This window comes from Delphinus delphis, chromosome 10 (genome assembly GCF_949987515.2).
Source record: "Delphinus delphis chromosome 10, mDelDel1.2, whole genome shotgun sequence".
Lineage (NCBI taxonomy): Eukaryota > Metazoa > Chordata > Mammalia > Artiodactyla > Delphinidae > Delphinus > Delphinus delphis.
In genome coordinates this window covers 39,073,897-39,099,962 of record NC_082692.2, presented here as the reverse complement: position 1 = coordinate 39,099,962, position 26,066 = coordinate 39,073,897, and the positions used below count along the sequence as shown (strand labels likewise).

Below are 26,066 nucleotides of genomic sequence, written 5' to 3'. Positions count from 1 at the left end.
ACTACCCACCCTTGTCTCTGATCTCTTCTTTCATATCTTCTCTGGTGTCCTCAAATTCATTGCCCTCTCTACCCAGGGTCTCCTTGGAGATCTTCTCTGTCCCCCTCGTTATCCTTGTCTCCTGTCTTCGTCCTCCCAACCTTGACCTGTGTCTTCTCTCTCTTTTCCCATCCCTGTTCTCTCCTTCCCGCGTTGCCTGGCCCCTCTCAGTATCACGCCCCCCCACCATCTTCCTCGCGGTGTTACCGGACTTTTTCAGCCCGTGCCTGCAATCCCTGTCTACCTAAGCCCCTCCTACCCAGGTTCCCCCCAGAAGCCCTGTTTTTGCCCCACTCTCTGATTTCTTTCCAATCAGCCATGCCCTCTGCATTCCTGTCATCCACCTCCCCTTCCTTCCCAGTTCCTTGCCTCTGCTTCTGGGAGAAGCATTAGCTGCAGACACTACTTTGCTTTCCCATGACCCGCAGTTGAGATACCTGTGGAGTGGGCGTGTGGGTGTTCAGCCCCTGATTGAAGTAAGGCGCTGAATGTCTGAGGTAAATAGCAGGTAATGTTTGTGTGGGAGAATTTACTGGGGTGTTGCATCAGGGATAATGTCCAATTTGTAGACCATTCTTCCAATCTCAGCTTTCGTACTTCCCCTTTATGGGTCTGTTGACTTCCAGGAACCTTTGAGGAGAGATCAGCCGCTGAATTGGGTGTATGCCAGGGATAGCTGGAGGCCTCATCCAACTCTTTTCCCCTTCCAGGAAACAGGGCTTTGTGGCTTTACACTCTGGATATACTGTACACCTTTAAACCATGATACCTCAGCCTATCTCTGCCCTGATTCCCACCCTCTACCCTATGCCCTATCTCAGAGAGCTAAGAGAAGTCTCCAGAATCTATGCCCCAGAGAATGCCTGTGGTCCTCAACCTTTTCCTCTGTACTGGCTCCAGAACATTTTTTTTCCTGTTTGAGTTTTTAAATAGATTGCCAGCCTGATAGCCCTGGGGCTGGCAGGTAGCTGTCCCTTTTAGTTATTGGTGACTCGAACCACCTGCTGATTTTTCCCTCACGCATCTCTGAATGTGTCTGGGGCTTCTGATGTCGATAACTGAGCAGGTTCTCTTGAAGGTTCTTCTCCCTCTGTTTTCCTTGGGAGCTTCATTTCCTGTGGCTCTAAGAGAGAGAGGCTGACACTGAAGTCCTGTTCCCTTTGCCCAGGCGTAGCCAGTCAGTATCTGCCTGGACAGGTTGTGGGGCTGCATTAGGAAGATGGTGTCAGGAACTTGAGTTGCTTCCAGTCACAGAGATCATCCTCTTTGTGGCTAGAGAACCCACCACCTTCACGGTGCTTCTGGATCTTTAACCTTCTTGCCAGACTGAAAGTTCTTTACAGATGCGTTCAATTTGAGCTCCTTTATTTGGCGTTGGTCCCCTAGAGAGACCTTCAGGAAATAACATATCCTATATTTCTGCCCAATCTGATTTTGGAGGATTCTGAAAGCGTGACCCACTCTCAGTTCAGAAATGAAGGCCTGTTGTTTCACCGGGCTCCAGGTTTCTAGGTCTCCTCTTTTGAGGATCGTGCTCTCTGTCTTTGAGCCAGAATTGGACAGAATTGGCAGCCTTCAGGAACTGTGGTGGAGAGCCAACTGAAACAACCAGACCAGACTTTACAGTTTTGGAACCCTCTTGTGCACAGACCCTTTTCTGTGAAAGGAGTAGGGTCGTGGATGGCTGAGCCAGTGCCCTCTCCACTAACCCTTTGAGTCCTCTCCCAAGCAGCACTTGGGCGGTGGGGGGAATAGGGCAGACTGGACCAAAAGGGGTTCCTTGTTCCAATGGAAAACATCCCTTTGGGGCTTTAATGGGTCATTCTGATGAAGTTGGGGTTGTGTATTTGGTGGTGATTTAGTCCAGCCTGTGGCTCCCCAGGACTTTACCTGACTCTTTGGAGCCGTTTGCTACTCCTCTGTCTGCTTACCCATTGATAGCGCTCTCTACTGAGGCAGCAGGTGAGAAGGGCTTGAGAGGATGTCAGGCCCAGGCCTTGGAGAGCAGCTTGTTCACCAGAAGCTCTGGCCAGATAGCTTCTTGCAGTTTGTCCACCGCGTCATCTTCCATGTGGGTAGTCATGATCATCAATTACCAAGTGCCCATTCGGTGATGCTGGCAGAGCTTGGGTCAGCCTGCCTCTCTTTTTCAAAGGGGTGGGCAGACAGGCCCCTGACATTATCCTACAGATGGTATAGCCCATTAAGTCCTTAGTTTAACGAACCGCTCGTTTGTTTGGCTGCCTTTCTCCTTGCTTTCCTCCTCCTTTGGTGTGTGCCTCCACCCACTCAGGAAGAATTGCCCTCACTCAGCCTTCCAGCCTCACCTGTGGTCCCTCAGACCCCATCCCCCAGGGCCTGGTGAGAGGACAGCCATTGTCGGGCACTGGCCTGGGAAGCTGGTAGGCCTCTTCCTTGGTTAGAATGCAGATGTCCTGGCTGTTGTGCAAGCTGTCCTCAGGGCCCATGGCTCCTGGCATGTCCTGGGATGGCGCAGCTTCTCTCCGGAGGGGCTGGCCCTGTCGCTTCTAAAGGCTTCAGCTGTAGTCTGTCACCAAATACAGAGGCCCACCTCTTAGGGTGTTACCTGCGGACTGGGAAGCTAAACTACAGGCCCTCCTCTGTGCCTTTGGATCCAGAGCGAGGAGCCACTTGCAGCTGAGTTCTGTGGTGTCAGGAGAGCTAGGCACTTGCTTGAGCCTGGCAGGGAGGAAATGGCCCCTTGTATCAGGTTTCAGATATGTGGGTCTTCTTCCTTGGCATATGGTTCTTGGCCTTCACAGCTCAGAGGCTGGTGATTAGGGTGTGACTCCAGTGCCGTCTCTACTGGGCTTTGGTCAAAGAATCAAGCATGACTCAGGGCGTCTGCATTTAGGAGCTGCCACCTGTGGGGGGGTGTTGGGCTCCGGCTTCTTCTTCACCTTGCCAGCTCTTCCTGCCCCATGCTGATAGAATCAGCAAAGCCGGTGTCTGCTTACTTGGAAGTAAGCAGACTACTTCCAGGGTTGGGAAATATTTGCTGACTCAGGCTCAGAATCACAACATCTGGGGCGGTGGGGGGAGCGGGGGTGAGGGACAGAGGAGGAGCCAGCTTGCCTTAGGAGCACTCTCTGAGCCCTGATGTTTAATTATAATGTATCAGAGCTGCTTTTCTGACCCCTGGTGCCTCTCAGCTAAAGATGTTGGCTTTCTTTCTATCCCGCAGCGTTGCATGGTGTTTTGGGGTATGCACGTGGTACTCACGCAGTGGCTTCTGTTCACCGACAGATGAGGACAGATGCACCAAAGAGGTAATCCCATTTTCCTTACCCAGGGGCCTCTGACAACTGACGGACACATCTCAGATGAAATGGTTTCACTAGCGCTGAGTCCCAGATCCCAGGAGCCTGTCACTGCATCTGGTACTTGCACATAGTGGGAACTTATTAAATAATTATTGATTCTATGGCTTATGTGGTTTTTTTTGAGGAGCATTAAGATTTTCACCTTTACACCCACTGAAACATAGACTCCACAAGGGCGGGGACTTATTTTGTGTCCTGTTGTGTCTAGGACAGTGTCTGGCACAGAGGAGATGCTAAGTATTTGTTGAATGAATAAATGTACAGGGGCTTCCCTGGTGGCGCAGTGGTTGAGAGTCCGCCTGCCGATGCAGGGGACACAGGTTCGTGCCCCGGTCCGGGAAGATCCCACATGCCGCGGAGTGGCTGGGCCTGTGAGCCATGGCCGCTGAGCCTGCGCGTCCGGAGCCTGTGCTCCGCAGCAGGAGAGGCCACAGCAGTGAGAGGCCCGTGTACCGCAAAATAAAAAAAAATAAAAAATAAAGAAAGAAATGTACAGACTTTCTTCTCTGCCCATATTATTTGGGTGCCAGGCCACAAAGATAGTGTCCATCTTTTTCTTTCATTTAAATAACAAATGTTTTGGGGTGCCTGCTATGTGCCAGGTACATTACTAGGCACTTGGAAAATGATGACAGTGAAAAACCAGATTCTGTCCCTGTCTCATGGGTCTGTAGTTTGGTGGCATGTATGAGAGAGTGCTGGGCATGATACACGGAATTGTTTCTTCCATCTCTGCTGGGATATCGGGTCCTCACGAGAGTCAGAACAATGCTTTGTGCTTTGCATTGCTGTTTCCCTGTTTGCTCTCAGGATGCCTGGCAGGTTTTGTAAACTCTCGGAAGGGGAGCTCCAGGGAATTTGATGTTCGTTGTCCCAACTATCTGGGAAGCCAGGCCATGGTGGGGTCCCTGCTGGGGGCCAGGGGAAACGTGGGGCTCCTCTCTGATTTGTTTTAGTCTCTGAAGCTCAGTGGTTCTACTAGCTGTTTATGGGCTTCACTTCCCTTTCTCTGCCTTTAACACCCCGTGAGTTTTCCTGTTGCCAAACAGGGTGCTGAGCCCATGTGTCTGTCAGTCTGCAGGGGTTGGGTTGTTTGTGGATCTTGCAGGAAGGCCTGAGGCGGGGGCCCCTCCTGTTCTGAAACCCATACCAAGTTCTTTCCTCTGAAGGAAATGTGAAGGCGGAAGAAGGAGGGTTTGGGAGGCTTCTGAGGTTCTCTGAGAGGAGACGAGAGAGAAGTTCTCCCTGAGTAGGGAGAGCTGCTGCATGGACTCGATTCGCTTTGTCGTTTGTTTGAGCAGCAGCTAGCCACAGTGGCACCTATTGTCCATGTCCAGGGTCGGTTGTCCTGTCCATCCCTTAGCTTTGAGCTACCAGCCCCAGCTAGAAGTTTTCTTTCTTAGTTTCCACTGGCAAAGATGAGGCTGTAGCTTTATCAGATTTTTTCAGTGTTAATCTCAAAAAACTGGTGTTGTCATCTTAGTCTTTCCCATCTGAGGCACTTTTGTGGGCCAGGTGCTGTGACAGATGGTTTCAGACGTAGTCCTTGGCTGTCCCCATGGCCCAAGTGAGTGAAACCTAGTTGGTGAGAGAAGATATATGCACAGAAATATTTTTTAGACATTAGAGACTCAGTGGGTACTAAAAGCATGGTGCTGTACAAGGATACTCATTTATAGGAGCAAGTCATCCCTGAGGATTGGCTTTGTTCCTGAAGAAACTGGGTGTCAGATTGGCCACCTTGAAAGAAAGCCCGTTTATTTTGAAGTCAACTTTATGCTCTTAAAAACTGTTAAGGGGGCTTCCCTGGAGGCACAGTGGTTAAGCATCCGCCTGCCAATGCAGGGGACACGGGTTCAAGCCCTGGTCCGGGAAGATGCCACATGCCACGGAGCAGCAAAGCGGGTGTGCCACAACTACTGAGCCTGTGCTCTAGAGCCCGAGAGCCACAACTACTGAGCCCGCACGCCTAAAGCCCATGTTCTGCAACAAGAGAAGCCACTGCAATGAGAAGCCCGCTCACCGCAACAAAGAGTAACCCCCGCTCACCGCAAGTAGAGAAAGCCCGCACGCAGCAACGAAGACCCAACGCAGCCAAAAATAAAAAAATTTGTTTAAAAAAACTATTAAACAAAAAAATTGTTAAGGACCTCAAGAACTTTTGTTTACTGTATTAGAAATTAAAACTGAGGCAGTTTTAAAAATTACAAATTTATGAATTCATTTGATATAATAATAAATCCATTACATTTATCATAAATGACATTTTTAATGAAAAATAGCTATTTTCCAAAACAAAAATGTTGAGAGGAGTGACATTGTTTTACATTTTTGCTAATGTCTGGTTTAATAGAAGAGAACTGGATTCTCATAACTGTTTCTGTGTTCAGTCTCTTTTTTTTTTTTTTTTTTTTTTTTTTTTTTTGCGGTACATGGGCCTCTCACTGTCGTGGCCTCTCCCGTTGCGGAGCACAGGCTCCGGACGCGCAGGCTCAGCGGCCATGGCTCACGGGCCCAGCCGCTCCGCGGCATGTGGGATCTTCCCAGACTGGGGCACGAACCCGTGTCCCCTGCATCGGCAGGCGGACTCTCAACCACTGCGCCACCAGGGAAACCCTGTGTTCAGTCTCTTTAAGTACATTGTTTTAGCTGAAGGATATGAAGAAAATCTGGCTGCACACAGATATGTAATTGAGAAGGAGAGGGATATTTTAGTAGCTTTTGCAGATAATTGTGGATATTTTTCTTTGTTACTATACCAAAACTGGATGAGTGGTAGTTTCTTAAAGGTTAGTTGGAATGTGGACTCTGAAATCTTATCAACAAACTTTTCATACTTTGTGACATTATAATCCATTGGCCCATCTGGCACTTTGAATGGATCTTTTACTTTGAATTGGTCATTGGGAAATAATTGGTTTACTGAGTTATATAGATCTAAATGTTGACATGCTTCATTTTACAATGTCAGTAAATCATACTAAGACCACTGCTCTCATCAGAAAAGCCTTCAAGTACTGGGAAGCTGTGAAGCTCACAACGGTGGATACAAGTTTTCCATAATTTGAATTTTCTCTTGAAAGCTTGCTTTTTATTGTTTGTAACATACTGTCAGTTTCTTTTCTTGAAGTGACAGTCTCACTTCATTCATTTCCAAGAGAAAGTTTGTCAAATACCCAATATAAATAATCATAATTAATTTGTCTATTATTCTTTTCTTTCAAGTAAAAAAGGTGTTTCATGAAAAAAATGGCTAGTTTAGCTTGCAACTCAAACAATTGCACAATTGCTTTTTCTTGAAACAATCATGGAACTCCTGTTTGTTTTGTTACATAGGATATTTAAAAGACATGTACTCCGGGGACTTCCTTGGTGGTCCAGTGGTTAAGACTCTGGGCTTCCACTGCAGGGGGCACAGGTTTAATCCCTGGTTGGAAAACTAAGATCCCACATGCTGTGTGGCGTGGCCTGCAAAAAATAAATAAATAAAATAAAAATAAAAGACATGTATTCAAGGGTCATGATTTAATAAAGTTAGTTTTTATTGGCTCATCTAGGACATCCTTTGTTTTTTTTTTTTCTTCTGTACGCGGGCCTCTCACTGCTGTGGCCTCTCCTGTTGCGGAGCACAGGCTCCAGACACACAGGCTCAGCGGCCATGGCTCACGGGCCCAGCCGCTTCGCGGCATGTGGGATCTTCCCGGACCAGGGCACGAGCCCATGTCCCCTGCATCAGCAGGCGGACTCTCAACCACTGCGCCACCAGGGAAGCCCCTAGGACATTCTTAAGTGGAATTGGCACTTTATTATTTTTAATGATTCTGTGGGTTGACTGGGCTCAGCTGGGCAGTTCTCACTTGGGGTCTTTCATGTTGCTGTAGTCAAGTAGAGGCCAGGGCAGGAGTCATCTGAAGGCTCAGCTGGGCTGGTTGTCCACACTGGCTCCCTCACATGGCTGGCACTGATGCTGGCTGTTGACTAGGGTACCCTACATGTGGCCTCTCCATGTGCCTTGTGCCTCTCACAGCATGGCAGCTGTTCTGAGCAGAAATATCCCAAGAGTGAGTGTATTGAGAGATCCAGGCATAAATAGCAAGGTTTCTTATGGCCTAATCTTGGAAGTCACACAATGTCACTTTGTGTTTTCTTGGTCATAGGACCGGCTCAGATTCAGGAGAGGGCTACATAAGGGTATGAACAACAAGAGGCATGGTTCACTGGGAGGGAGAGAGGCCTCCTTGGAGACCAGCTACTACTTCTTTTTAGCATCCCTTACGTGAGGTAACCTGGCCTGTATATGAATACTTCCAGGAGAAAAGTGTTTTCTCACAATTTCCATTCCTAGAAACCACTGTTAGGAAATTCCTAGTAGGTTGATAGAAGCCATTTAATGCCAGGTGAGGGAATTTATACTCTGTGTTCCTTGGGCAGTGGGTAGCCGTTGATGGTTTTAGAGCAAGGAGTGATTATGTTAATAGTGCAAAAAGGTGGATTAAATGGAGAAAGAATGAAGGTAGAGAGGTTAGGTAGGAGATTACTGCAGTAGTCTAAGTATGAGGAAATTCTTCCTCGTATATAATCTGAGTTCCTCTGGTTGCTGTTAAAATTAATTGATTTTGAACTGTCAGCCATACTGATTAAGTACCCAGAGCATGGGTGGAGTAACACACACACGCACGCACACACGCGTTATTTAGGGATGCTGATACACCAGAGGGCTCACAAAAATAAAAGGGCTCACAAAAATTAAAAGGCAACTAAATTTAGGTTTTATTGTCAAGACACATTAAAAAGTCAATCATAATTTATCAAATAAAAAGTAGGAAAAATAAAGCTTCTTGTAACACCACTGGCAGTGTTTCAAAAACACTTCAGTTTCAGTATCATAGACCATGAGGAAGTGAGGAGAAGAGTGAGAAGAAAGAGGGGGACAAATGAAAGGATGGTGGGGAGAGGGATAAAGAGGAGGAAAGAAGGGGATCGAGGGGGAAAACAGCAAAAAGAGTGATGGAGGATGAGGCTGGAGGAGCCGCTTGAGACCCAACAAAGCCTCTGCTCTCCGCGGGTCTCCAGCCTTAGCGTGGGGCTGGCTGCTTCTGCGGTTCCCGGGGCCCTGGCTGCCAGGTTTTAGCACCTCGTCCTCCTGCCTTGTCTCTGTGACTCTTCTCTGTCTGAAAAGATGCCTGGGGAAGCGCAGGAGCTGCGTTGGTGTTGGGCAGACCTGGGTGTGACTCTTAGCGCTCAGTGAGTGGGGTCATGACTTAGAGATCTAGGCACCTCGGTAAGTGCTGGTTTCATGGAGCCGAGGCTCTGGGGGTGCTGAGCTCAGGAGGAAGTGCCTTCCTGCACTGGTTCCCTCCCTGGTTGACACCGGGCCATGGCACTGGAAGCCCAGCCTAAGCACGGGAGTCTTCATCTGCTGCTCGACAGTTCCTGGGGTTCCAGGCAGTGCGTTGCCCTTCTTTTTCTTTCAAGCCCCATCTGCAAAGCCTGACTTCTCCCGGGCCTTGGCGTCATCTCTGCAGCTCTCCCGAGACCATTACTGAATTATCCACAGCTCATAGCCACTCAGCTTCGAAAGAGTTCTCCCATGGGGAGGGTCCTGAAGGGAGAGGCTCCCAGGTGTTATGGGGAAACGACCTCATGTTTAAGTTCATTTCTATATTATTATATTGATAGGTACCTAAAAACAGATTTTCATTTCTTTCATTTGTGATCTGCTGTAACTCTTTGATCCTCGTCACTGCTTTTGGCACTTCCCTCATCCAAGAATTGTGACCTCAGCGGCGTGGAGTTTCTTGGTCACCACTCTAATGGAAGTACAAGCCAGCTTTGCTCTCCCGGTGGCAGCAGGAGCCAGGCAGGCTGCCCTGCAGGCACAGTCGTCTGCAGGCCCACTCGCCTGATAAACAGGCTGTCCTTGAACTTGCCAGAACCCAGAGATCACTGATCATTCCTTTTTCCAAACAAGCACGCAACCCAGATGGGTTCTCAGAACCGTCCACCCCAGGCAGGTCTCATGGGAAAAAGCTTACCTGCCATCCCTGAACCCGAGCTTGTTCGTCTGACCCACACCATTTCTTTGCAGCTTCCCCTCCTTAAAAGCCTTCAGGACAGTCCAGAGATCCTGCTGGGTTCCCCTTGACCCTCAGCATGTGCATCCTGGGATGAATTTCTGAGTGGTCCATTGGGGACATCAGGTTGGAGAAGAGAAAACTACCCTTCTCTTCTAAGGAGGCCCTCCAAGGACCAAAATGCTCAGTTGCACGAAAATAACTCCCCACTCCCTAGTTACAGCTAAAGAAAGACTCTGGCCCAGGACCTTGCCGAGACTCCCGATCTGACTCTTCTTTCCAATGGACCAGAGGTCTGAACTGTGTTTCTCCCAAACTCTTGGTGCCTGTCTTTCGTGGTGGTGGACTGGGTAGTGGCCCCCAAAGATATCCAGGCCATAATCCCTGGACCCTGTGGATGCTGCCTTGTATGGCAAAATGGACTTTGCAGATGCAACTAAGTTAAGGAACTTGAGGTGGGGAGATTATCCTGGATTATCCTAGTGGGCCCTAAGTGCAATCACAATTGTCCTTTGAAGAGGGAGGCAAAGGGAGATCTGATACAGAAGAAGGCAGAGTGGCTACTGCAGCAAGGTCTGCTGGCTCTGAAGATGGGGGAAGAGGCCAAGGAATGCAAGGAATGCAGCTCTGTACGCTGGAAAAGGCAGGGATACAAGTGCTCCCCTAGAACCTCTGGAGGAAGTGCGGCCCTGCCAATACCTTGATTTTGGTCCAGTGAAACTAATTTTGGATTTTTGACCTTCAGAATTCTAAGAGGATAAGTGTTTTGTTTTAAGCCACTAAGTTTGTGGTAATTTGTTACAGTGGCAACAGGAAACTACTACAGGGGTCATCCGTCTCCAAGCACAGGGGGTGACTTGGCTGATCCTTGTTCTTATTTTAAGGTAGTCTTAGAGCATCCTTTTCATGGCAGTTGGAGATTCTAGGTCCAGACTTTCTTCAAACTAATATTTAAGACAATATGCTCTCTGGGGGAACCTTTTCGGGAGTTCTTGGGAGCAAAAGAGAAGGCCTCAGATAGCATCTGCTCCTTGCTTTTGGAGCTCCCCCACACCTTCACTCAGATGGTAATAGTTTCTTTCAGATTGTTGAGGATCCAGGATTAGCTTAAATCTGACTCCATCTTTCTCTCCACTCTCCTTCCTTCCATTCATTCAGTGGGTATTTATTGGGTACCTCCTACATGCTAGGCTCTGTTCTAGGCACTAGGGATGTAGGAATGAACAAAGCAGATAAACAGATCTCCTGCTCTCATGGTAGTTGTGCTGGGGAAGGGGGAGGGAGCCAGAATTAAGTAAATAGCATGTCAGATGGTGAGAAATGCTGTATGGAAAAATAAAGTAGGAAAGAGGTCGTGGCAGTTTTATTTATTTATAAAAATTTTTACTTAGTTATTTACTTTTGGCCGTGTTGGGTCTTCATTGCTGCGCGCAGGCTTTCTCTAGTTGTGGTGAATGGGGGCTGCGCTTCGTTGCGGTGGGCGGACTTCTCATTGCGGTGGCTTCTCTTGTTGTGGCTCACAGGCTCTAGGCATGCGGGCTTCAGTAGTTGTGGCGCACAGGCTTAGTTGCTCCGCGGCTCGTGGCATCTTCCTGGACCCGGGCTTGAACCCGTGTCCCCTACATTGGCAGGCGGGTTCTTAACCACTGTGCCACCAGGGAAGTCCAGTGGCAGCTTTAAATAGAGGGCTTGAGGAAGGCCTAGCTGAGAAGGTTATATTTGAGCTGAAAGAGGAGAGTGAGCCACGTGTGGGAAGAATCTTAAGAGGCAGAGGGAAAGCAAGTGCAAAGGCCCTGAGGCAGGAACATGGCTGGTGGGTTGGAGGAAGAGTCAGGAAGTCAGGTGGCTGGAGCAGTGAGGGAGGAAGAGAATGGGAGATGAGGTCAGAAACACGATTGGGGGCCAGATCGCCATTGACCCTGAAATACTGTAAAATCTCTCTACATGGCCCATCCTTCCTTCTTCCCTCCCTCCCTTGCTTCCTTTCTTCCTTCCTTCCTTCCCCTCTCCCTCCTTCCCTCCCTCCTCTCACCACCTTTCTGCCTTTATGTTTGTGTTCATCAGTTCCTTTCTGTAGAATGTTTATCACATGGTACCTATGGGGTATCAGCAGATAAACATAGGCAGCTTAAAACATTAGAAGAGGGGAAAAAAAGCACCCTCCTTTTTCTGATAATAAAAGCAGTTCCACTGTCAGTGCAGGTATGGAGCTGTGTGCCTAGAAAGACAGCTCTGGGGTGGTTTCTGGGGGTCCTCACTTCCCTCCCCCTCCTCCTCAGCCCCATGAGGATCTCAAGGCCTCAAGGCTGCCCCCGCCCCCCACCCACCGTCTACCCAGTGTGGAGCCCACCGTTGGCCACCTAGAATGCTTTCTTAACAGCCCCCTCGTCTCCCTGCCCTTCCCTGCCCGGAGCAGCACGACAGCCTGGCTTCATCCCTACACTCAGCCAGGTGCCTGGGGGCTGCCCGAGAAAGGAGGAGCACGTGAACCGGTGCCCCTGCACGTTTATGGCCATCACCTAGGCTCCCAGCATTCATAACCCCCCCCACGTCCCTGAGCCACTGATTCTCTCGTTCCTGGGAGTGGCCATTCCAAACCTCAGGACTCTTCCTCTTCTAGGTCCTCACAGTGTGGCTGGGATTTCTAAGAAACAGATTCCAAAAGGTCAAGTAAGTCCAGCTTGAAAAGTCACTCTCCCTGGATAGTGACCCCATGACAGTTCAGGTGCTCTGGCAAGCTTCCAAAATGACACTTTGTCAGCTTCACTGTCATCTAGGGGCCAGGTACAGATTGTCTCCATGGATTAAATCCTCCATGCCTGTGTCTCCGATTTTATAGTTCGTCCTAGGTGACTCTGTCCAGAGCTTGTTTTAAATAATGGCACCAAATAGATTGTCATTGAAAACATGAAAAATCTTTGGTAATAAACAAAAGGACCAATAATAATTTCGATCTCCCAAGTGAAAATCACTAGGTAAATAAATCCCCAAACTGCAGACTGCATCCAATCAACACTGTATTAATCTAGCCCTGCTTATATTCTATTATAGTGTGATTCCTGTGACTTCTTTTTGGCCTCTTAACACCCCAGTGTATTTACAGCACCTACTTACAGTTTGCCTTTCATAATCCTTGCAGTGTGTCACCTTTTAGAAAAATATTTTGTCTGTTTTCTAGCCCATTCCCTGATCCAGGTAGCATGTCTGCACTCAGGCCCAGGCCTGCCTCTGTCCCCGGCAAGCCTAGGGTGGCCTCGTCCTCTGCACTACCAGGACCCTGTGTTTTGGACTCACTTTTCTATCTCCAGCCTGGCACCATGTAGATAACCACGGAGTACCTCTCACGAGCTGGTTCCAGCTCTCCCAGGGCTTCTGCCCATGTGCTGCTTCCTCTCTGCGGACTGAAGCCTGAACCTTGCCTTCCTTTCTGCTTCCTGCTTCCGTCTTGAGAAAGAACCAGTCCATCCATCCTATGTTCTCTATGAGTCAGAGACCTTGCTGAGTCACAGGGTAGCAGCCTGCCTTTCACGGTCACGTCCTCAGTCCTGAGGGGTGTTCATTAGCCACCATCAAAGTTCTCCCTAGAAACTGGCTCCTTGAGGGGCAAGTACCTTACGCAGAGAGGCTCACCAAGCGCTTGTTGGATGGAAGGGTGGCTAGATGGCCAGCCTAAGTGACCCTCTTCCCACAGAGTGGCCCTGGCACTAGCCTACCCCAGAGCCGTCTGGGAAGTTGTTTCATGGGGAGCAGTCAGAAAGCTGATGTGTTCCCTCTAGGACCCCTTCCCCAGTTGTTGCCCCTCCCTTTGGTTGAGGCTCAGTGGAGACAACTGAGATTTTTGGCTTTGGCAGTTTTTCTCAATTGCCTCCTTCTCCGTGCTTCCTCCACTGGGGGTCTAGTAAGGCTCCCTTCTCACACTTCTCTCTGGCTTGGCACCTGCCATGGTATATTATGGTGGAGTTACTGCCTGCATGCTAGCTTCCGACATTGGACTGTGGCTTCTTCAGGAGCTGGGCTCACCTGTATCTAATCCCCTTTCCATTCCCCAGCAGAAGTCAGTAGACACCAGTAGCTGAGTAGAATATGGCTCTCATGTGTTGAATGCACTGTGCTAATCACTTTACATGCATCACTGTTTAATCCACACACCCTGAGAGGTAGGAATCATAGTACCCCTTCCACAGATGAGAATGCTAAGGCTCAGACTGGTTAGGAAAGTTGCCTGAAGCTGCACAGCTAATACGTGACAGAGCTAAGATTTGAACCCAGGTGAGTGAAGCCCGCTTCTTTGATCGCCATATAGCAGGGCCTCCCCACAAAGGGGTGGCTAGCCGAATCCAGTTCTTCCAGCTTCCAAAGTACCTGCCTGACTGGCCAGACTAACGTTGGCTTCAGAGAACACTCCCTGCTTGCAAGCACAGCGGAGTCTCTTGTTGGCCACTGGGCAGAAGCAAAGTGTTGGCAGGCTTTGGGACCTCCTGCAGAGCCTCATTCCAGGTCAGCGGGCAGAGGAGGCCCTGAGCATGACTGTGCTTAGTGGCTCCCTGGATCTGCTCCAAGGCAGTGAGCAAACCCCCTAGAACCGTAAGAAATAACCAGCCAACTGGTGGGCCAGGCATGTAGGGTGAGAGGGACTTGTAGAAGCAGAAAACAATCACTGCTCCAAGTGATTAATCAGCCCGCTTCCAGCCTGGTGAAGGGAGAGGAGAAAGAGAAGATGGCCCAGGTGTGCACATATGGAGAGAAGGGGGGAAGGGAAATTGCCTTTATTCAGATTCTCCCTTGGGCCAGGCGTTACCCCATGGAGGAGCTCACTTGCCCTCACACCAGCCTGCAAGATGTGGGTATTGAATGAGGAGGTATAGGATCAGAGTTGAACAGTTTGCTCAAGTCACACAACTGACAAATGATGGAGCTGGGGTTGAGCCCTTCGGAGCCCTTGTTCTTCTCAACTCAGTGACTGTGCTCTCCCTGCTCATGTCCCCTTAGCCTGGGCTTTCCAGGCATGTACGAATGGGTGCAAGTAGGCATCCTCAGGCTGTGAGCAGAGGCAGTAGGAAAGTCGGGGCTCTTGGCACCTGTCCTGTTCAGACAGGCCCTACCTAGACCAGCAGGACTTACTGGGCTGAAACCAGCAGTGGCATTACTTTTTTCTCCTTTCTTGTACCTTGTCATCCCTGCGTTATTTTTGGAGAGCTGTATTTATTTCTGCTCCCACTTCCTCACTGGAGGCAGGGGTTGGGGTGCAGAGAAGGTATTGGGAATCAGAAGAGGTAAGCATAAGGGACATCTCAGTGGGGGCCTTGCCTGGGCTCTGGGGGTGGTTAGGGCCTCTCCTCCGCCCAGCTGTAGGCGCAGGGGCCCTGTGTCAGGATTGTGGAGACCTGGGAAACTCTCTTTTCTGGGATGTGGATCTGGCGCTTGAGCACAAGAATTTCCCTGTGTGTGATTTTTAATTTATTTTAAAATGTTTTAATTATATAAATAATGGTTATTCATTATAGACAGTTGGAAAATACAGATAAGCCCTGAGAAGAAAATAAGTCATACGCCCAAGCACCTGAGGTCAATTAATCCACGACAAAGGAGGGAAGAATGTACAGTGGAGCAGAGACAATCTCTTCAACAAGCAGTGTTGGGAAAACCGGACAGCCACATGTAAAACAATGAGATTAGAACATTCACTCACACCATATACAAAAATAAACTCAAAATGGTTTAAGGACCTAAATGTAAGACCTGAAATCATAAAACTTATAGAAGAGAACATAGGCAGAATATACTTTGACATCAATCATACCAGTATGTTTTTGGAATAGTCTCCTAAGACAAAAAAAAATAATAATAAAAGCAAGAATAAACAAACAGGGCCTAATTAAACAGCAGAGGAAACCATCAACAAAATGAAAATATAACCTATGGAATGGGAGAAAATATTTGCAAATGATATGACTGACAAGGGTTAATACCCAGAATATATAAACAGCACATACACCTCAATATCAAAAAACAAACAACCCAATCAAAAAATGGGCAGAAGACCTGAATAGACATTTTTCTAAAGAAGACATACAGATGGCTAACAGGCACATGAGAAGATGCTCAACATCGCTGATTATTAGAGAAATGCAAATCAAACTACAATGAGATGTCACCTCACGCCTGTCAGAATGGCTGTCATTAAAAAGTCTACAAATAACAAATGTTGGAGAGGAGGTGGAGAAAAGGGAATCTTCCTGCACTGTTGGTGGGAGTGTAAATTGGTGCAGCCACTGTGGAAAACAGTATGGAGGTTCTTCAAAAAACTAAAAATAGAACTACCACATGATCCAGCAATTCCACTCCTGAGAATATATCCAGAAAAGACAAAAGCACTAATTCAAAAAGATACATGCACCTCAATATTCATAGCAGCATTGTTTACAATAGCCAAAACATGGAAGTGCCCATCAACAGAGACATAAGTGCCCATCAGCAGACAAATGGATTAAGAAGAATGGTATACATTTACAATGGAATATTACCCAGCCATAAAAAAGAATGAAATTCTTCCATTTGGAGCAATGCGGATGGACCTAGAGAATCTTATACTTCGTGAAATAAGTCAGACAGAGAAAGACAGATACTGTGGGACATAACTTATGTTTGGAATCTGAAAAATAATACAAATGAATGTATATGCAGAACAGAAACAGACTCACAGGCACAGAAGACAAATTTGTAGTTACCAAATGGAAGAAGGAAGGGAGGAAGGACAAATTAGGGGTATGGGACTAAAAGATACAAACTACTGTGTATAAAATAGATAAGCAACAAGGGTATATTGTATAGCATGGGGAATTATAGCCATTATCTTGTAATAAATTATAATGGAATATAATCTGTAAAAATACTGAATCACTGTGCTGTACACACGAAACTAGTATAATATTGTAAATCAGCTATACTTCAATTAAAAAAATAAATTTTAAAAGTCATACATAGGGAATTCCCTGGCAGTCCAGTGGTTAGGACTCGGCGCTTTCACTGCCATGGCATGGGCTCAATCCCTGGTCGGGAGACTAAGATCCTGCAAGCCACGTGGCATGGCCAAAAAAAAAAATCATACGTAATCAATGCCATCTATAAGCGACTGCTATAAATTTTAATCTGTGTTCATTCATTCATTTATCTATCAATTAATTGATTATTATTTTTGGGTGAAGAATGTGGATAACGATCTCACAGCCAAGGACTGTGTTCTTTTAGATTTTAGTATGACTGTGTATACCTATTCTTTTTTCTTTCAAAAATGGTTATTTTTTAGTTTTGTGATCTGCCTTTCCCATTTTTCAGGTGGTTTCATTATGTCTCTGTTTACTCTCTGACCTTCCTTGCCTTTTGTGAGTGAGCAAAGAAAGGCATTTTGCCCAAAGGGAGGCATTTGGGAAGAGCCATCTGGTTATTTCTTGGTGTAGTTGCTTAAAGCGTGGACGGCAGAGAGGTGCATGAAGTGTGTGTCTGCCTCTCCCCATCCATGTTTCTCGCTACCTATCTTCCATCTGCTCTTCCTACCCACCCCTCTGCCTTTTTTTTCCTTCCATACAAACCCAGGAAAGGATACTGCCTCCAGTCTGAAGGTTTCTTTTCATGGCTTTTAGAGAAAAACCTCTCAGGAGCTCAGAAAAAAAGGTACACAGAGTGGAGACGGGAAAGGTCATGCCTAAGCTGGGGTGGGGTCTTGGGAAGAGTGACCAAGAGGAGGGCCCAGGTCCCTGGCTCTGTCTTGAAGCAGTGAGAAGAAACTGGGTGTTAGGTTTGTGGGGGATAGCAGGTGGCTGTGGGGCCTTCTTGCAGAGACAGCAACCAAGATGACCAGGAGGAGGCCTGGAGATTATATAAGGGGCCCAGATAAAGGTCGGAAATAGGGGGCGAGGAATTGTGTCTTGACAGGACACTCTCCTCCACCCAGGCCCTGCTCTTTCCATGAACCTCTGCTGGTCTGCTTTCCCTACCTGGCCGTGGCAGGTAGGGAAAGCAGGTCTTTCCCTACCTGCCAGGTAGGTCTGGCAGACCCGGCCACCATGCCCTACTGACACCTCTGTGCCAGCAGCTGCTCCACGGCCCCTCCCTGGCGAGTAGGTAGGGATCTGCGCATGTAGTCAGGCATGGGGAAGATGTTCCCATCACCCTTAGAATTGGCAGCTCAGATTCCATTCTAGAAAAACAGCTCAGAGCCAGGGAGAAAATGGAAGCTGGGGTGGTCTGGGAGGAACAAGCGATGCCTCCCCTTTACTTCTTACTGAATAAATGGGGTCTCTGGCCGTAGGTGAGGAGAAGGCCTCTGAGCCCTGAGGATGAGTGAAACTTGGCATCTCAGCTTTTTTCTGGGCTACTCTGGTCTGCACACAGGCTGGTGTTTCATGGCGGGGCCAGGAATCCATGCTTATGAACAGGATGATTTCCATAAGCTGTGTGTTCCTCAGTGGATCATACTTGTTTTCCTGTGGATCCCAGTCCTGGTGAGACCCGGCAGCCACCCGCTGGGCTGCAGAGCAGGGTAGCTTCCTGTGGGGCCCCTCGAAGCCTGCACTGCTCCTCTCCCTTCCTCCACTCCTGAGCTATAATTAAGTTCCTATATGAAACCGTATCCCTCAGCTGACACACACTTGTAACCGCAGTCCTGGTCACTGGGCAGCTCCTCTGGGGTGACTCCAGGGTCTGGTGTCTCAGCCTCCAGACAGTCTTGGGTAGGTCTGAGTAGGTGGTGGGAACCCACCAGGAGAGGCGTGGGTCCAGTGAGGCAGGATCAGGCCTTGCCCAAGAGGCAGAAAGTGGGGAGTCAAGGGGGAGATGAAGGGCTGGTGAGCAGCCAGAGTGCAGGGCACACAGAGGTGGAGGCCAGGACAGGCAGCCTTGCAGGGCAGGAGGGCATGGACAGGGCCAAGGTTCTGAGTCACCGAGCCACGAGGCAGAATGTAATCAGTCTGTTTTATTTTATACTCTGCATATTTCTGTAGTATTGTAAAATTGAGATATACTTCCCATAATGTAAAATTCACCACTTTAAAGTATACACTTTAGTGGTTTTTGGTAGATGTACCGTGTCGTACAATCATTGCCACTATCTAATTCCATAACATTTCTATCACCCCCAAGCAAACCCTGTACCTATTAGTACTTAGTCCTAATACCATCTTCCCCTCATTGATTCCCTGGCAACCACTAATCTACTATCCTTCTCTGTGGATTTCCCTATTTTGGACATTTCCTATAAATGGAATCATACAATATGTGGTCTTTTGTATCTGGCTTCTTTCACTTAACATAATATTTTCAAGGTTCATCCATGCTGTAACATGTAGTGGTACTTCATTCCTTTTTATGGCTGAATAATATTCCTTTGTATCATTTGGGTTGTTTCCATTTTTTTGGCTTCTATGGACACTCATTTACAGACTCTTGTGTAGACATATGCTTTAAGTTCTTTTGGGATTATACATAGGAGTAGAATTGCAGGGTCATGGTAACTTTCTGTTTAATATTTTGAGGAACTACCAAACTGTTTTCCAAAGTGCCTGCATCATGCCCTCACTCACTTATTGTTTGTTTGTTTGTTTGTTTGTGTATTATGTTTATTGGCTGTTTATTTATTTTTAATTATAAAATATATATAACATAAAATTTTCCATTTTAACCTTTTTTTTTTTGCGGTACGTGGGCCTCTCACTGTTGTGGCCTCTCCCGTTGCGGAGCACAGGCTCCAGATGTGCAGGCTCAGCGGCCATGGCTCACGGGCCCAGCCGCTCCACGGCATGTAGGATCTTCCCGGACCGGGGCACGATCCCGTGTCCCCTGCATCGGCAGGTGGACTCTCACCACTGCGCCACCAGGGAAGCCCTAACCATTTTTTAAATGTACATTTCAGTGGCATTAAGTACCCTCACATTGTTGTACAGCCATCACCACATCCATCTCCAGAACGTTTTTTCATCTTGCAAAACTGGGAATTCCCTGGTGGTCCAGTGGTTAGGACTCTGTGCTTTCAATGCCAGGGGCCCGGGTTCAGTCCCTGGTTGGGGAACTAAGATCCTGCAAGCTGCGTGGTGCAGCCAAAAAAAAGAAGAGAAAAGAAAAAAAAAGACCATCTTGCAAAAATGAAACCGTACCCATGCTTGCTTCGGCAGCACATACACTAAAATTGGAATGATACAGAGAAGATTAGCATGGCTCCTGCGCAAGGATGACACGCAAATCCATGAAGCGTTCCATATTTTTAAGATGATACAAATGGAGAGATATTACCATGTTCTTGGATTGGAAGAATCAACATTGTGAAAATGACTCTACTACCCAAAGCAATCTACAGATTCAATGCAATCCTTATCAAACTCCCAATGGCATTTTTCACAGAACTAGAACAAAAAATTTCAGAATTTGTATGGAAACACAAAAGACCCAAATAGCCAAAGCAATCTTGAGAAAGAAAAACGGAGCTGGAGGAATCAGGCTCCCTGACTTCAGACTATACTACAAAGCTACAGTAGTCAAGACAGTGTGGTGCTGGCACAAGGGCAGAAATATAGATCAATGGAACGGGATAGAAAGCCCAGAGATGGACCCACACACATGTGGTCACTTTACCTTTGGTAAAGGAGATAAGAATATACAATGGAGGAAGGACAGCCTCTTGAATAAGTGGTGCTGGGAAAATTGGACAGCTGTATGCAAAAGAATGAAATTAGCACACTCCCTAACACCATACCCAAACATAAACTGGAAATTGATTAAAGACCTAAATGTAAGGCCAGACACTATAAAACTCTTAGAGGAAAGCATAGGCAGAACACTCTATGACATAAATCACAGCAAGATCCTTTTTGACCCACCTCCTAGAGAAATGGAAATAAAAACAAAAATAAACAAATGGGACCTAATGAAACTTAAAAGCTTTTGCACAGCAAAGGAAACCATAAACAAGACAAGAAGACAGCCCTCAGAATGGGAGAAAATATTTGAAAATGAAGCAACTGGCAGGGGATTGGTCTCCAAAATATACAAGCAGCTCATGCAGCTCAATATCAAAAAAACAAACAACCCAATCCAAAGATGGGCAGGGGACCTGGATAGACATTTCTCCAAAGAAGATATACAGATTGCCAGCAAACACATGAGGGGATGCTCGACATTACTGATCATTGGAGAGATGCAAATCAAAACTACAATGAGGTGTCACACCTCACACTGGTCAGAATGGCCATCATCAAAAAATCTGCAAACAATAAAAGCTAGAGAGGGTGTGGAGAAAAGGGAACCCTCTTGTACTGTTGGTGGGAATGTAAATTGATGTGGCCACTATGGAGAACAGTGTAGAGGTTCCTTAAAAATCTAAAAAAAAACTACCACATGACCCAGCAATCCCACTACTGGGCATATACCCTGAGAAAACTATAATTCAGAAAGAGTCATGTACCACAGTGTTCATTGCAGCACTATTTACGGTGGCAGGGACATAGAAGCAACCTAAGTGTCCATTGACAGATGAATGGATGAAGAAGACGTGGCACATATATACAATGGAATATTACTCAGCCTTAAAAAGAAACGAAATTGAGTTATTTGTAGTGAGGTGGAGGGACCTAGAGTCTGTCATACAGAGTGAAGTAAGTCAGAAAGAGAAAAACAAATACCGTATGCTAACGCATATATATGGAATGTAAAAAAAAAAATGGTTCTGAAGAACCTAGGGGCAGGACAGGAATAAAGACGCAGAGAATGGACTTGAGGACACAGGGAGGGGGAAGGGTAAGCTGGGAGGAAGTGAGAGAGTGGCATTGACATATATACTCTACCAAATGTAAAGTAGATAGCTAATGGGAAGTAGCCACGTAGCACAGGGAGATCAGCTTGGTGCTTTGTGACCACCTAGAGGGGTGGGATAGGGAGGGTGGGGAGATGCAAGAGGGAGGGGATATGGGGATATGTGTATACGTATAGCTGATTCACTTTATTACACAGCAGAAACTAACACAACATTGTAAAGCAATTATACTCCAATAAAGATGTTAAAAAAATAACAAAAAAATAATAAAGTTACTTAGGTCAGTTCCTTATACGTTTAACCACTTCAGTGAAGTGGTTCAATATATTTGTTGTACACAACTGATTCTTCTATCATATTCTGTCTTTAATCCTGGGATTCCCATATGGCCATTTAAAAGAAATTATACATTAAGGTTTACTCTTTGTGTTGTACATTTAAATGGGGTTTAAAAAAGGCATAATGCCATGGATCCAGAGTTATAGTTTCATACATTTAGTTCCATTACCTTAAAAATTCCCTTGTGCTTCAATTATTCAACACCCCCCACCCCCCGTTCCTAGTTTTGCCTTTTTCAGAATGTCATATAATTGGAATCATACAATGTGTAGCCTTTGCGGAGGAAATTCCTTAACTTAGCAATATGCATTTAAGATTCTTCCATGTCTCTTCCTGGCTGACAGCTCATTTTTAAAAAATTACTGAACAATATTCTTTTGTGCGTATGTGCCACATTTTGTGTATCCATTTACTTCTTAAGGATATCTTGGTTGCTTCCTGTTTTGGGCCGTTGTGAATGGAGCTGCAATGAACATTCACAAGAAGGTTTTTTTCTGGACATAAGTTTTCAAGTCTAGGTAAACTTAGATAGACACATGACTGTGGATCATATGATAAGACGATTTTTAATTTTGTGAGAAACTGACAGGCTGTCTTCCTAAGTGGCTGTATCATCTGCATTTTTACCAGAAAGGAGTAAGAGTTCCTGTTGTTCCACATCTCACCAGCATTTGGCTGTTAATGTTTTGTGTTTTAGACATTCTAAATATATGTTTAGTAGTATCTTGCTGTTGTCTTGGTTTGCAGTTCCCTGATGACAAGTGATGTTGAGCATTTTCTCGTATGATTATTTGGCATACGTAAATCTTTGGTCTGTTCAGATCTTACGCTCGTTTTTCAAGTGGCTTATATATTTTATTATTGTTCAGTTTTAAATATTTTTTGTGTATTTTTGATATGAATCCTTAGATACGTATTTTGCAGATGTTTCTACCAGTCTGTGGCCTACCTTTTCATTCTCTTAACTGAGCCTTTTACAGAGCAGAAGTTTTTTTAATTTAGTAAAGTCTAGTTCATCAGATTATTTTCATGGATTGTGCTCTTGATATTATATTTAAAATCTCGTCACCTCACCCCAGGAGATGGTGATTTTCTCCTGTTTTATATTTAAGTTTATGTTACATTTTAAGTTAACTTTTGCATAAGGTCTAGGCTTTTATATGTTTATATGTATACATATATGTATGTATGTATGTGTGTGTGTGTGTGTGTGTGTGTGTGTATACATATATATATATATATATGTATGTATATAGTTCCAGGCACCATTTGTTGAAAAGACTTTTGTCCATTGAATTGACTTTGCTTCTTTCCCAAAAGAACTGTTGACTATGTTAGTATTGGTCTATTTCAGGACTTCTTACATTGTTACATTGATATATGTAATCTGTTCTTTGCCAGCACCACACTGTCTTGATTTCTATATTGTAATAAATATTGAAATCACAAAAAAAAGGGAAAAAAAGAAATTCTGTACCCTAATTAATAATTCTCCATTCCCCACCCCCCGCCAGGCTTCTGACAGCCACCATTCTACCTTCTGCCTCTATGAATTTGACTACTCTAAATCCATCATAGGAGTGGAATCATACAGTATTTGTCCTTTTGTGACTCGCTTATGTCACATATAATGTCTTCAGTGTTCACCCATGTTGTAGCGTGTGTCAGAATTTCGTTCCTTTTTAAGGCTGAATAATATTCCATTGTGTGTATATACCACATCTTGTTAATCCATTCATCTGTTGATGATTCATTCATCTGTTGCTTTCCCCTTTTGGCTTTTGTGAATGTACTACTATAAACATGGATGTACAAATATCTGTTCACGTCCCCTTGTTCAGTTCTTTTGGGTACATACCCAGAAGTAGAATTGCTAGGTTGTATGATAATTCTGTTTTTAATTTTTTAAGGAGCCACCGTACTGTTTTCCATAGTGGCTGCGCCATGTTACATTCCCACAAGCAGTGTACAAAGGTACCCACGCCCTCCCTCTTGGTTGATAGCTCGGTTGAATACAGAATCAGAATTTTGAGGTTACTGTTCCATGTTTCAGTATGAATAATGAAGTTAGTTGGAATCTAAGTCCTTTGTAAGTAATCTGTTTTTTCTTCTCTAAAAGATGTAAGAATATTCTTTATTCTTGGAGTTCAGATATATCACCAGGATATATCTAGATATTTGTCTTCTTTCCTTAATTTCTGCGGAGCCCTTAATTGCTAAAGACAAGTCTTGGAATCTCCAGGAAATCTTCTATTTGTTTTCCTTCATTGTCTCTATTCTCTGCTTCTAGGACTCTTATTAGACAGACTTTGGACTTTTGGACTTATTGCTTCATCACTAGTGTGTAGAAATATGATTAAATTTTATATATTCATCGTGTATACTTCAACCTTGCTGAACTTATTTATTAGTTCTAACAGGTTTTTTTTTTAGTGGATTTCTTAGGATTTTCTGTGTATAAGACCGTGACTTCTGCTAATAGAGATAGTTTTACTTTTTCCTTTCCAATCAGATAACTTGTATTTCTTTTTCTCACCTAATTGCCCTGGCTAGAATCTCCAGTACAGCATTGAATAGAAGTGGTGAAAGTGGACATCCTTGTCTTGTTCCTGATCTTAGGAGGGAAGCTTTTCCTTAGGAGCTGCTTATTTTTGAATTGAGAATTCTTGACGTGCTACAAAATTCAGAGGTATTCCCTCTTTCCCTCCCCCACCTCTCAGCCGCCCAGCCCCCGGTGGGGGCAGCCCCATTAGCCACTCTCATTTATGAGCATGTACCTCTTTTCTGTTATGACATTATTACTTTCCAGGCAGATGACTATCTGCTGTGCTCACTGGTCTGCCTCTCGCTTCTTGTAGTGTGTCTTGTCCATCTGGCATCCAGTGCGCCTGGAGCTTCCTCATTCTTTTTCACTGCTCCCTCCTCTCTTTTATGTGTGTACCACCCCCCTATTTATTGATGGGCATACAGGTGATTCCCAGTCTTTTGCTGAGTGAATAACCTTCACATGTATCATTTTGCACACAGATATAACAAACAGATTGATATGGATGCAATGCGACAGATGCCGTGGCTGGCGGAGATGTGTGTGGGAACTGCCAGGAGGGAAGGAGATAAAGGCTTTCAGAGGAGGCTGGTTAATGGAGCCTTAAGAAAGGCTCAGGGTGAGCATTTGGCATCTGGGGTGGGCCTCGCAGGCTGGGCAGAATTGCAGCAGGCTGAGATGGTGTAGGAAGCACAAGTGTGAGTAAGAGAGCAGCAGCTCAGATGTGATTGGGGAAATCAAGAGTATTGTTTATCTATTGCTTCATAACAAATGACCCCAAAACTTAGTGGCGTAAAACAACATTTATGATCTGGCAGTGTCTGTGGGTCAGGAGGCAGTTACACAAGGGCCTGAATATTAGGAGGCAGGTGTTTTGCGAGCCGTTTTAGAAGGCTGCCTCCAATAGCAAGTTGCAGTGAGGATGGGATTGACTTGGAGCCGGCTGGAGGTGGGGTGGAGCCATTAATGTAGGTAATCTTACATGCTCGGCTGGGAGGTTGGGATTGATGTGAGAACATGGGAGCCACAGAAGGCCTTTGAGCAGGAGAATAATGTGATAGGCGTTACCTAGGACAGTTAATCTGCTAGGATTATACCAGACGGGTTAAAATGGAGAGTGATACACAGGCAGAGACTTAGATTAGGAGAGGTCTGTACTAACCGAACTGAAAAGTTTCTGGCCTTTAGTAACAGTTGCTACACATGGAGCACCTTCTCTGTACCATGTACTTTGGCTGTGTTTTCTCAACTCTTCTGTCTTAGAAACGACCACAAAAAGAAGGTATTACTGATGTATATTGTTTGCAGCTGAGAAAACTAAGCCTCTGAGAGGTTAAGAAAGTCGTGTATGGTGCACAACTAGTAAGTTGCAAAGTGGCACTCAGGTCTGCCTGGCCTTTAGGACCGTGCCTTTGGGTGGCAGCGTGAGTGGAAAGGTGGGGATGACTGTGGAGACAAAGCCTTGGCCCTTCCCTGGGTGCTGAAGGGAGACGGAGGAGTCTGAGAGGTTGATTTTTTGAACCTAGGTGGCCAGGACAAAGATGACACTGTAACAGGAAAGAAGAGAGGCCAGTGGGTCGCTGCTGTGGTGGGGGAAGGTGAGTCATCCTGGAACACTGGGTGCTTGTTGGCAGGGTCCTTCCTGGTTATAGGGGATCATAAATAGTTCCCAGACTTCGTGTATGAAGATGTGCTTTTGGCCAAAAAGCGCTCTAAAAGTGGGAGCTTCTTGGTCAGAGGGTTCTGTGAGGAGGTTCTTTGTTTGAACACTGTGTTTTCGTGTTCCCTCAGCAGTCTGAGTGGGGCCTCTGCCACATTCTGCTGGTCAAAGCAGTCCCTGGACCAGCCCTGATTCAAGGAGGGAGGAGTAGCAAGGGCAGCCATCTTTAACCCACTAAGGGCCAGTGATGCAGAGCAGGGATTCG

General features: G+C 46.0%; 1 protein-coding gene and 1 non-coding gene across 2 annotated transcripts in view; both read left to right on the top strand.

Moving 5' to 3' along the window:
- PPARD (peroxisome proliferator activated receptor delta) overlaps window positions 1–26,066 on the top strand; it is a 77,148-nt gene that overhangs the window by 514 nt on the left and 50,568 nt on the right. The window contains exon 2 of the mRNA XM_060021955.1: window positions 3,245–3,329. The gene's annotated coding sequence lies outside the window, so the exon portion shown is untranslated. The remainder of the gene's footprint in view (window positions 1–3,244; window positions 3,330–26,066) is intronic.
- LOC132433031 (U6 spliceosomal RNA) lies at window positions 19,608–19,714 on the top strand. The gene has a single exon (XR_009521071.1). It is a non-coding gene; the product is annotated as a U6 spliceosomal RNA (small nuclear RNA).